This window comes from Neofelis nebulosa, chromosome 15, assembly GCF_028018385.1.
Source record: "Neofelis nebulosa isolate mNeoNeb1 chromosome 15, mNeoNeb1.pri, whole genome shotgun sequence".
NCBI lineage: Eukaryota > Metazoa > Chordata > Mammalia > Carnivora > Felidae > Neofelis > Neofelis nebulosa.
In genome coordinates, this window is record NC_080796.1 from 54,719,740 (window position 1) to 54,731,767 (window position 12,028).

General features: G+C 37.4%; 1 long non-coding RNA gene across 1 annotated transcript in view; it reads left to right on the plus strand.

Moving 5' to 3' along the window:
* The first annotated feature begins 2,423 nt into the window (after nt 1-2,423).
* The window catches only part of LOC131496343 (uncharacterized), a 368,341-nt gene continuing 358,736 nt past the window's right edge, over nt 2,424-12,028 (plus strand). The window contains exon 1 of the long non-coding RNA XR_009254445.1: nt 2,424-2,608. This is a non-coding gene — a long non-coding RNA (uncharacterized LOC131496343). The remainder of the gene's footprint in view (nt 2,609-12,028) is intronic.

The following is a 12,028-nucleotide window of genomic DNA, read 5'->3' on the forward strand; positions in this document are numbered from 1 at the left end:
TTTCCAATAAATTTTCTGCTTTTTATAGTCAGCATGATTTTACTAAAACACTTGTCTGATCATTACTGCTTTCCTGATTAAAACCACTAAATGGTTTTCCATTCCCCTTAAGATAAGTTCTAAAATCTTTAAATTTCGACCTACAAGATCCTTTTTATTGGCCCTTGAATGCCTTTCCAGCCTTTTATTACCACTGCCTTGGTTTTAATGCTGTTATTCCGCAACTTTTTTAGTTCCTTCTACATGCCATGCTGCTTCTTTACTCCATTGCTTTGCTCATGCTGTTCCCTCTACTTGGATCTTTTTCATTCTCATCACTTTTCATCTCTTTTCTGTATTATTCATACTTCAAAAGTATCAATTAAATGAACTTTCTCTCCTGGCTGCCACCTACATGCTTTTCCTTCAATACACAAACAGATCTGGGTAAGGTGCTTCTCCATAATGTTTCCACAGAACCTATTAATTTACTTACCCCAGTGAATGAAAAGTGTCTGGTTTCTCATCAGTGTTGCCCACTAGACGACTCCTTCTCTTCTTCTTCTTGTCCTTGTTCTTGTTTTTGTTCTCATTCTTCTCCTCCTCCTTCTTTAAATTATTGTATCCTGGAACATGGAGGATATTCAATAAATATGTGCTGAGGTAATGGATGGACGGAAGCATCAATGAATAAATGAATGATTACACTTCCAGGGAGTCTACCAGCTGTTGTCAGTGTGACTTCTGTCAGAAATTCATATGCTCTTAATACCTGTAATCAAATTCTGATTATAACCTTATAAAATAACTTCTGTATAACACTGGATTTCGTTATATTTATAAATTAATTTTTTATTCTTTCTGTTACTATTTCTTCTGTTTGCTCTTATGAGATAATCTATTTACCTAGTGTAAACAGAACACTTTTTTTGGTAAAATTAATGTACAGAGATCCAAATTAGGAGGAAAAATTGACAAGGTAGTGATATATAAGATGTTCATTTAAAACATTATGAATGTGTGAATAATCTCATATTTCTTCTAATAAAAATATTTGAACAACCCCCACAGGATTAAAAAATCACATGATATTATCATTTGTTCTCACTTCACTATCTATTGCAATATGCATTTGAATGGAGTCACCTACATACCATTATTTTTTATTGACGTATAATTGACGTACAGGATTCTATTAGTTTCATGGGTACAACATAGCAATTTGACATTTGTATACATTGTGCACTGATCATTGCAATAGGTCTAGCTACCATTTTTGATATTGAATTGCTTATGTTTTTTATATATTTTGGATATTAACCTCTTATTGGAAATATGATTTGCAAATGTCTTCTCCCATATATCTATTATTTACATATATATGTCTATCTGTATTGCCCTAGACAATTTAATAAAAAAAATCAAATGTAATATAAAACCAGCTTATTTCAGGGCACCTGGGTGGCTCAGTTGGTTAAGCGTCTGACTCTTGGTTTTGGTTCCGGTTATGACCTCACAGTTCATGAGTTCAAGCCCCGCTGCAGGCTCTGCACTGCCAGATTCTCTCTCTTCTTCCATCTCCGTCCCTCCCCTGTTCATGCTGTCTCTGCCTCTCTCAAAATAAATAAATAAACTTAAAAAAAATTTCTTCGTCCTTTATTTATTTTTTTTAATTAAAAAAAATTTTTTTAACGTTTATTTATTTTTGAGACAGAGAGAGACAGAGCATGAATGGGGGAGGGTCAGAGAGAGGGAGACACAGAATCTGAAACAGGCTCCAGGCTCTGAGCTGTCAGCACAGAGCCCGACGCGGGACTTGAACTCACGGACCGCGAGATCATGACCTGAGCCGAAGTCGGCCGCTTAACCGACTGAGCCACCCAGGCTCCCCAAAATAATTTAAATATTTAAAAGTACCTTGTTTCTGAGACTTTTAAAATATTTTAAAAAATATTTAAAAGTACCTTGTTTCTGAGACTTTTTAGGAATTTCCATTTTGGACCATTATGTAATGGGATTCCTCTTTTTGCTTCTGTTAGGCAAATGGACAAAACATTGCTTAATGGTTTTAAATCTCATAATTATAGAAAATACTTTTCTTCATATTTTCATTGTTTTTAAGCTCTGAATTCCTGTTCACACATAGACACTATTGCATTATTTGGCTCATATGTTCAAATTTATTACATTAGTATATAGAACATATAACATATATACGTGATATATGTGACACATATATATATGTGATCAAATTAGATAATTTTCTCAGGTTTAAGAAGAGTAAAGCAAACAGGAAAGCCTTACTAAGGGTATGGACACCTGGGTGGCACTTGAAACAGTTAAAATAGATTTTGGGTTTCTGCCTTCACAATCCTGTTCTGAGCCTATGGATTTACCTTCTTTGCTTCTCCACAGTCCATCAAAAGAAGCAAAATTGTAAAAAAAAAAAAAAAAAAAAAAAAGAAAAGAAAGAAAGAAAAAAAGAAAAAAGGAGGAAACAAGAAAACTTCTAAAGGACCACTGGAAAAGAGAGAAAGATACCACTGACATGAGAGAAATGTGGAACTTCAGGAATGTGTGCAACAGAGGAGATCAACTGAAGCAAAACCTGAGGAGACTTGAACAGCAGGTATGTTGGGGCCTCTTGAGAAGTAAGTGGATGATTCCTCATTGTAACCTGACAAGGTTTCCATTATAAACCAGTGGAGGTTTAAACAAGGGTGTGCTTCAGGGACAATCGGTGAGGGTAAAGTGACATTATTTTGGAAACTGTACCAGCGACACACATGGTAAGTTTCCCTAGGTTTTACTTTCTATGGGTATTTTACTAAATGAAGAACTTATAGGCCAAGGAGGAAATAAAAATAAAAGTCAATGACTATTTAGAAATTATTAAAAAGGGGATAATTACATATGAAAATCTATGGGATTTTGTCAAAGCCATACACAGAAAATAATTCAAAACTTAAATTTATTTCTTTTTTTAAACATGTTTATTTATTTTTGAGAGAGAGAGAGAGAGAGAGAGAGAGAGGTGGGGAAGGACAGAGACAGAGTGGGTAGGACACAGAATCTGAAGCAGGCTCCAGGCTCTGTGCTGAGAGCAGAGAATCTGATGCGAGGCTGGAACCCATGAACTGCAGAATAATGACCTAAGCCAAAGTCGGACACTTAACCAACTGAGCCACCCAGGTGCCCCTTAAATTAATTTCTTTTGTTTTTTGATGTTTATTTATTTTTGAGAGAGAGCGCGCATGCGCACGTGTAAATCAGGGAGGGACAGAGAGAGACAGGGAGACACAGAATCCCAAGCGGACTCCAGGCTCTGAGCTGTCAGCATAGACCCCGACATGGGGCTTAAACCCATGAACCATGAGATCGTGACTTGAGCCAAAGTCAGAGGCTTAACCAGCTAAGCCACCCAGGTGCCCCTTAAATTCATCTCTAATACAGTTGACCCTTGAACAGTGAGGGGCTTGGGGGTCTCACTCTTTGCAATTGAATATCTGCATATAACTTTTGACTCCCCCGAAACTTAACCACTAATACTGTTGGATGGAAGCCTTACCACTAATATAAACAATTGATTAACTCGTATTTTGTATGTTGTATGTATACTGTATTCTCACACTAGAGTAAGCTAAAGAAAAGAAAATGTTAAGAAAATCATAAGGAATAAAAAACATTTAGAGTACTGTACTGTATTTATTGAAAAACCATCCACGTGTAAGTGGACCTGCTGTAGTTCAAACTCATGTTGTTCAAGGGTCAACCGTAGAAGAAAGATTGAAACTAAATTAACTGATCTGTGTTTGTCACTTAATGGTTATGTGGAATGCTGTGTTAAGAAGGAGTCTGAGGGGCACCTGGGTGGCTCAGTCGGTTGAGCATCTGCCTTTGGCTCAGGTCATGACCTCACTTGTTGCTGTCAGCATGGAGCCCACTTTGGGTCCTCCCTTCTCTTCTCTTCCTACCTTTCCCCCCATTTGTGCTCTCTTTTTATCTCAAAAATAAACATTAAAAAAAAAAGGATTCTGAAGGTGAATCTGTACTGATCAGGCAGCACTGCTGTTAGTAAGTACTGACTTCAGAGTTCCACAGAATTTTTAGAAGAACCGAATATAACTGTTAGGGGCCAGATAATTCCTATATTGCTCCAAAGCACAGGGTGTGGGAAGTTTTCTCAATAATTTCCTGAGGCAAGCATAATTCTGATCCCCAAATCTGATGAAGAAAGCACTGAAAAGAAAACTAAAGGAAAATTTCAACTACAAAGATGTAGTTGCCTTAAATAAAATAGTTTAAATAGGTTTACCAGTAAACAGTTTAAAGTAAGCAGAAGCACTCTGTACAGTGAAATACGGAATTCTTGGCACCTACAAGTCAGAAAAGAAGCTCCTTTTAATTTGTGTGAAGCAGAAATTAAAGAACCTGTATTACAATTTACAGATAAAGTGGTGAATCATATCCCCTTAGCTTTGCTACCTGGTGGTATTCACATCTGTGGAATCATCTGTGGTGGTGTTATTGGCCCGTTACCACATGGGATGTGTGGAATCACTCACCTCCATGTTGGAAATCTGAAAACCAGCTAAAAGCTGAAGTAGAACATCCAACACTTGATTGTGAATACTAAACTCTTTTGCCACTTACGTTTTGAGTTGGTTATCTGTATGTCTGTCTTAGTTCCTCTTGCTTTCATGACAAGAGAACTGTAATTATTCACCTTTGTTGCCACCTACTACAGACTTTTCTGTAAAGCAAGTGCTAAAAAAGTACTTGTTAGTTGAATCTAATCACAGGAGCTATAGTATAGTGAGAAGTTCACTGGTTTTGGGGGCAAGGATTTGGTTTCAAGGCCAGGCTGCCACTGATGAACCACTTTTTGTCAGGTTACTTCCATCATGACTCAGCTAGGACATCCCCTTTGGGGAGCCGCCTTGACGCCCACTCTCACTAGCGTCCTGAAGGAGCTCACTCATGTGCTCCCACAACCCTGGGCTTCCCTCTTTGGGGGCATTTAGCATTCTCACGTGTCTCCTCTGTGAGACAGTGAGTGCTTGAGTTTAGTTACTATCCTCTTCATCCTTGTATGTGCAGAGACTAGCTCTGGTCAGACACATAGTAAATGCCAAATAAGTTTGTTACATGGATGAGCGATTTAACTTTTCTCTAAGCATTTTCTTTTCGTTTGGAAAATGGGAATATTGATAATACAGGATATCGAGGTTTCTAAGACTCTCCCTTATAAAAAAGTCTGGTCTTGCCTCCTTTAATAATAATAGAAATATGTATTGTTTATTAAGCATCAACTATACAAGCCAAACACTGACCAGGCACTTTACATATGTTAGCATTGTCTCTTATCCTTACATCCCATGAGACAGGTGCTATTATTCCCATTTTATAGATGTTTGGAGAAATTGCTCCAAATAAATAGCAGTCAAGACTGGCAGAGCTGGGATTTGAATTCTAATTCTGTCTACTTAGAATTTCAAATGTTTTTTATTATAGAATTGATGTCTCTATGGGAAATTCAGTTTGGGTTGTCATGGACAGGTCTCCTCATGGGTACCCTAGCTATGTAATTCTGGTCTGTAAAAGGTTGACCTTGAAAGGTGAGCTAGTAAAACCTAGCCTCTAATACATTGCTTGACACATGTTAATTGCATGCTCAATATCACTATTGAATAGAATAATGAATTAGTTAACTAATGAAAAACCCATGGATGGTATTAGTAATTTATGTAATAAACCAAAAGACCTTGTGTGATTGAAGAGATTTTAAGTACCCACAACTTCAGTTCCGATGACAGGTGAATACTCCTGAGAAGACAAAACTGGAATCTGATTCTCATTCAATAGGTGAAAAATTGTGAAGCTGTATACTCATCTAGGTCATTTTATTAAAAATGAAAATTCCAAGATTTCATTCCCAGGATTTGATACACTCTCCTCTTGTGAATGTGGCATAAAATGCTTCATAAATTATGGAGTGTTATATATACTTAATGTATTACTAAGGATTTTTTTTAAAAAATGAAGGTTGGAGAAAGTATCCTTTGAGATCTATTGAATCTCAAGGAACAGAACAGGTCAGAGACCCAATTAAATAGGAAAAGAAAAAGTCTCTTTCATTAGGTGAAGGGAGTGTTTCTTTTGTCAGTATCTTCTCAGAGCAGGTCCGGTTGATTAAAATTTAACAAATAGATGGTTTTGTTATTTCAGGGTTGAGACATCCTTCGGTTACCTCAGGTGATAGCAGTCTATTGTCACGATGTCCTCGGAGTTTGCAAAAAGAGCCAGGAAACTGAGCAAGGCCACAGTGTCCCAGATCAGCGAGGGAGCCCAGGCTAATTCTACTTGTCATGCTGGTAACTCAGCACCTCTTTCTTTGCTTTCCCTCTGTAGATTTTTTCCTACCTCACCATTGATTACTTCTTCCATCTCTCCTTGTTTATGCCAAACGGCTTCTGCTTATTGCCTTGTATCTTTAAAAATACAAATAAGCAACATTTATGGAAGCTTACTGTATGCCAAGAACAATTTCATTTTTATACTCATGGCAACCTTTTGAGGTAGGAATAGGGTGTTCTCCTTTCCTGACCATTCATTATCCTGGTTTCTGCATTTAGTACACAGGGATGCAAAAGCCATCAGGATAGGACAACATCCACTAATGGATTGAGAGCCAATACGTTTTCTACTCATGACTGCCTCCCTGCTTAATATCAGTCCTGGTAATTAACTATCACTAATATCCAGGGCAAGTGTAATGCAAAGCTTACCGGCAATATTCACAACAGATGCAGGATTTCATGAAGTTGAGGTCAACAGGAAAGACATTGATAAACGAGGGTCTGAGAGTATGACAAGTTAACAGAGAAGAGAAAATTGACAAGGTCTGTGTTAATTTTGCTACGTGAGAACTGGTTTTGCTATTCTGCTATTCTGAGATATATTTTGAAAATGTTTGGTATGTGCACTGTTATATAATGAGTGTAGGCACTAACATAGGTCAGATTTTTATCCTTTTTGGGTCCCCCAGGGTTTTGTGGAATAAGAATTAGGCTCCTGGAACATAATGCTAGTGAGTTTTGACTGATATATGCTCAGGGGGTTAGGGAAAGATGAATAACTACTTGGAGTCCTTAAAAACTGAAGGTCATCTAAGATTTATAAATGATAGACGCTATGACGAATTCTTCATAGGCCCAAGTTTTTACTTTAGTTTTTACTTTAAAGTCCTGGCTAATAGCATCTTAGTTTTATGAAGGATATTACAACTTGAGAGTGTTTTTCACATGCCTTATCTCATTTCATGGTCGTAAAAGTATATGAAGTAGAGAAGGGAAATAATGTTACTCTGTGTTAAAGGTGAGGACACTGAGATTTGTCTGATCTCAAGTAGTTAGTGACAGTCTAGTAGGAGAATAGTTTTCCTGACTCCTGGCTCAGTGCTTTTCCTAGTCCCCAGACTAGTTCCTAGACTAAGGAAGGGACAAAGAAAGGAAGAAAGAACGATATCGAACAATTACTAAACACCAACCACATGATTAATATGCTCTTTAAGAAAGTAAATTTTCAATTTGCATAATATATTTTCAGAATAGATGCTTTAAATTCATCTTATCAGTCCCTGTATGAGGAAGATCAACATCATCTCTATTTGATAAATGAAGAAATTCTAGAAAATCAAACAACGTAGATGCCCTGGAAAAATCAGTTGGCAAATTAAATAGAATAGTCATGTGTCTATAATCACGCAGTTACTAGAATAAATAACAAAAGTGGAATTACCCAGACTAATTACCCCTTTTTACCCAGGGAAGCTTTTAAATTTTATCTGATTTTCACATCTTTTTCAGCAATCTGTTTTATAGCAATTTCTTTTCCTTTTAAAAATTGGTTTGTTAACTATGATAAGTCATATAGGTCAGTTCAATTTTTATACTTTTCTCTCTGAGAAAAATAATACTTAGTCCTAAGCATTTACTTAAAAAAACATAAATTAAAAAACAAAACAAAACAAGACAATACCAGCCAGGAGAGACTTCATCTTGGGCAATTGATAGCTGGTCATGCACTCACTGCTTCTCCTGTTCAAAATCAATGATCTATTTTACTTGTAATCCTAGTTTAGGCTGAAGGAATTCTCGGATGGGAAAGAAAAATGATCAAAATTTTTGTGAGCCTACGTTTCTGGCTGTTGCCCTTTATTATTCTTTACATTTAAGTATTTAGAAAGAGTAGTTTCTGCAGCAAGGCTTGCAACTGGAAGCAACCTGTGAATCTCTCCTAGGCAATTCTTTGAAGTGGAAAAGTCCTGAAGTTTGGACTGATGTTATCCTATTACCCAGTTCACATTTAAACCAAATTTATTGACTGAAACACTTAGCTTATGAACCTCTTTTAGTAAGTTCCTGAAATAACCTAAAGCTTTTTTTAGACACATGTCCTTGCTCTGAGTGCTTATCAGAATGGCATTTTTGTGACTCCTGGCACATTAAGCTTTTCTGACTTTCCTGACTGGGTAAGTGAAGAAAAGATTCAGGATGAAGGGAAAAAAAAAATAGTCTCTGAAGGTAATTGGATCTAAGTCTAAGGCATAGTAAAAGATATTGAAATGCAAAATCTGACTTTAAAACAGAAAAGTATCTGTGACTTGCTGAGACCTTTATCAAGAGGCAGGGAGAACAGGCCATCAGTCCCTGAGAGTTTCTTTGGGATTGAAGTTCCCGTTTTGTTAGGAAAAGCACATGCAGGGGAAAAAAAATCCGTTCTGCTGAATAGGAAATAAGGGCTTGGTTTCCTCCCAAATTATTTTCTTTTCCCTCTCCCTGAAATTACTAATGGTTATAGTGTATCTATGTAATGGCCTGGGAGATAGGGTGGCGTTTAGGAGAGACATGGGGAAGACTCCAAAACCTCACGGTGACATTGTTTTTGACAGTTAAATTCTGAAATTAGTACTTAACAGATAAGAGCAGCTATATCGCTTTAAAGAACTGGTTGTCAATTGAGGTTAGTTTTGTGCTCAGGGGATATTTGGCAATGCCTGTGGACATTTTTGGTTGGCTTAACTGTTCATAACTGTTCTTAGCTGTTCTTCCTCCCCCAAACCTTGCTTGTACTCTACTTCTCCCTACCCCCAACCAAACGTCTTTTCACTTAGTCTTATCGCAGTGAACTATGTCAAAACCATGAAGCAAAGTGTTATCATGCATTGCAAATGTAAATATTAACAGGAAACACAGGAGGGTGTGTGTGTTCTACCAGCGTTAGTGCATAGAGGTCAGTGATGCTGCTAAACATCTAACAGTGCACAGGAGAGCGCTTCACAATAAAGAATGATCGGTTTAGATGTCTCAACAGTGCTGAAGGTGGGAAACTGTTTAAAAAAAATAAAAAAAAATTTAATGTTTATTCATTTCTGAGAGAGACAGAGAGAGACAGAGACAGAGACAGAGAGACAGAGCACAAGCTGGGGAGAGGCAGAGAGAGAGGGAGACACAGAATGTGAAGCAGGCTCCAGGCTCTGAGCTGTCAGCACAGAGCCTGACGCAGACCAGACCACGAGATCTCATGGACCAGAGCATGAGATCATGACTTGAGCTGAAGTCAGATGCTTAACCGACTAAACCACCCAGGTGTCCCAAGAAACTCTGTTTTAAAAGAACAACTGGCTTTCCAGCTAGTGAATGTTGAGTATAAAGGATTAAAAGTGTTCATATATCATTTAAAAAATGTGTCAATTGGAATAATACAATTGAGAACATTTCAGGAAAAATTGTAAAAAAATATAAAGACAAAGTTTGCCAATGATTATCCAAGTGTTGTTCAGGGAAACTTTCACTCATTCATTCAACAAATATTATTAAATGCCCACAGCAAGCCAGACCATGTTCTAGGTGTTCAACATAAATTATGGAGCTATTTGGGGATTCTTTCCTTATTAAGGAAATGGACCCATAAGGCCATTAGATCAAATGTTATTAAACATTCAAATCATAAAATTAACCGCTCTGCCCCTCATTCTGAGCCTGTCCCCACCAAGCTCATCTGAAAATTTTGTTTCTGTGAAGCATGTGTCCAAAGAAATTGTATTATTTAGACCACATTCCTCTATGTGAAGTTGTCCACTGACATTAGTCACTTGTATGCTTGGTTTACATAAATTAACATTCCTGCGTTTTATCATTCTGGGACATTGGTGAGATAGTTTCTAGGTCCTACAGTAATTTACTGAAGTGCTGTAACATTGTGGACCATGAATGAGTGGTCATCTTATTTTGTCTGGGTTCTTACTGTTGCTCAATGTGTACCTTAATTGAGGGTGGCTCAGTTGGTTAAGCATCTGACCGGCTCAGGTCATGATCTCATGGTTTGGGAGTTCAGCCCCACATCAGGCTCTCTCCTATCAGCACAAAGTCAGCTTCAGATCTTAGGTCCCCCTTTCTCTCTGCCCCTCCCCCACTTGTTCTCTCTCTCTCAAAATAAATAAATAAACTTTAACCAAAAACATGTACTTTATTTTATTTATTTATTTATTTTTAATTTTTAAAAATGTTTTTGTAATGTTTATTTTTTTTTGTTTTTTTTTTAATATATGAAATTTATTGTCAAATTGGTTTCCATACAATACCCAGTGCTCATCCCGAAAGATGCCCTCTTTAATACGCATCACCTCCCCTCCCCTCCCTCCCACCCCCCATCAACCCTCAGTTTGTTCTCAGTTTTTAAGAGTCTCTTACGCTTTGGCTTTCTCCCACTCTAACCTCTTTTTTTTTTTTTTTTTTTTTTTCCCTTCCCCTCGCCCATGGATTTCTGTTAAGTTTCTCAGGATCCACATAAGAGTGAAAACATATGGTATCTGTCTTTCTCTGTATGGCTTATTTCACTTAGCATCACACTCTCCAATTCCATCCACGTTACTACAAAAGGCCATATTTCATTCTTTCTCATTGCCATGTAAAAAACATGTACTTTAATTGAACTTATAGCGGTAAATTATTTTAAGGGCTAGGAAAATAGGTTAAAACATTAAACTTGTTCTTGGTGCTTACAACTTCCTTTACTGAGATGTTGTTGGCATTATTTTGTTTGTTGACTGAGATTTGTATAGACTATTGTAATCATAAATTCAATAATTTTTATATAAAGAGATATTAACCAGCTCCAAATAATGCCCTTTAATTGACCCCCTGCAGCATTTATTGTTGGAATACTTACTTTTGAGCTACTCTCATTTTGACTTTCATTATCATTTAAATTCATTTGTATTCAAGTTACAACCCAAACAGAATGTACAGTCTGAAGGTGTAAACAGGAGTCTGTAACTTCTTGGAAACTTGGAGGCACCTTACATAGTGTGGGTACTCCTGGTACTACTAGTCAGTGATATTGCCTACTGTTTACCCAGCATGCACTAGGCATCAGGGGCTTTGTAGCAGTTCTCTTGTTAATAGTGTGTTCAGATTTATTATGTGTTATGAAGTGTAAGTGAAATGATCCAGAATAGAGTTTAAAAAATGCTAATATTCTTTACTATAAAATGAATATGACTCTAAATCTCTATTTTATAATGTGTGGCAGCCTATTTTTTTCTTTTTCATCTCCAGATATCCTCATGGACCCCAGGGTTACCTACTTAGTCTGATGAAGTTGTCCCAAATTTCTATCTCCTAAAGATTGGGAGTGGGCCGAATGGTATCATTTTGAGCACTATTACACATGTTGCTGCTCTGGGAGTCCCTTCTGAAGCCTTGGTGGTCTGGGCAGATGGAGCAAATCCCTTTCACTAGCATTGCTGCCAACCCACACAACCTACCCTGCTCCTCAGGGGCTGAATCAGGGCTAAAAGTCATCAGCTGTAATCTGTGCTCAGAATCTGTGCTCTCTTACTAGTTTCCCATAAAAAGGAGGACAATCTTGCTGTAAGACTTCAACACCCAGCCCAGTAATCCACAGGATATTACCCAAGGTCTTGCCCCACTGGCAACTACACCAGAAATAGCCTTTCATGGTAGGTTTTGTTTATCTCTCTCTG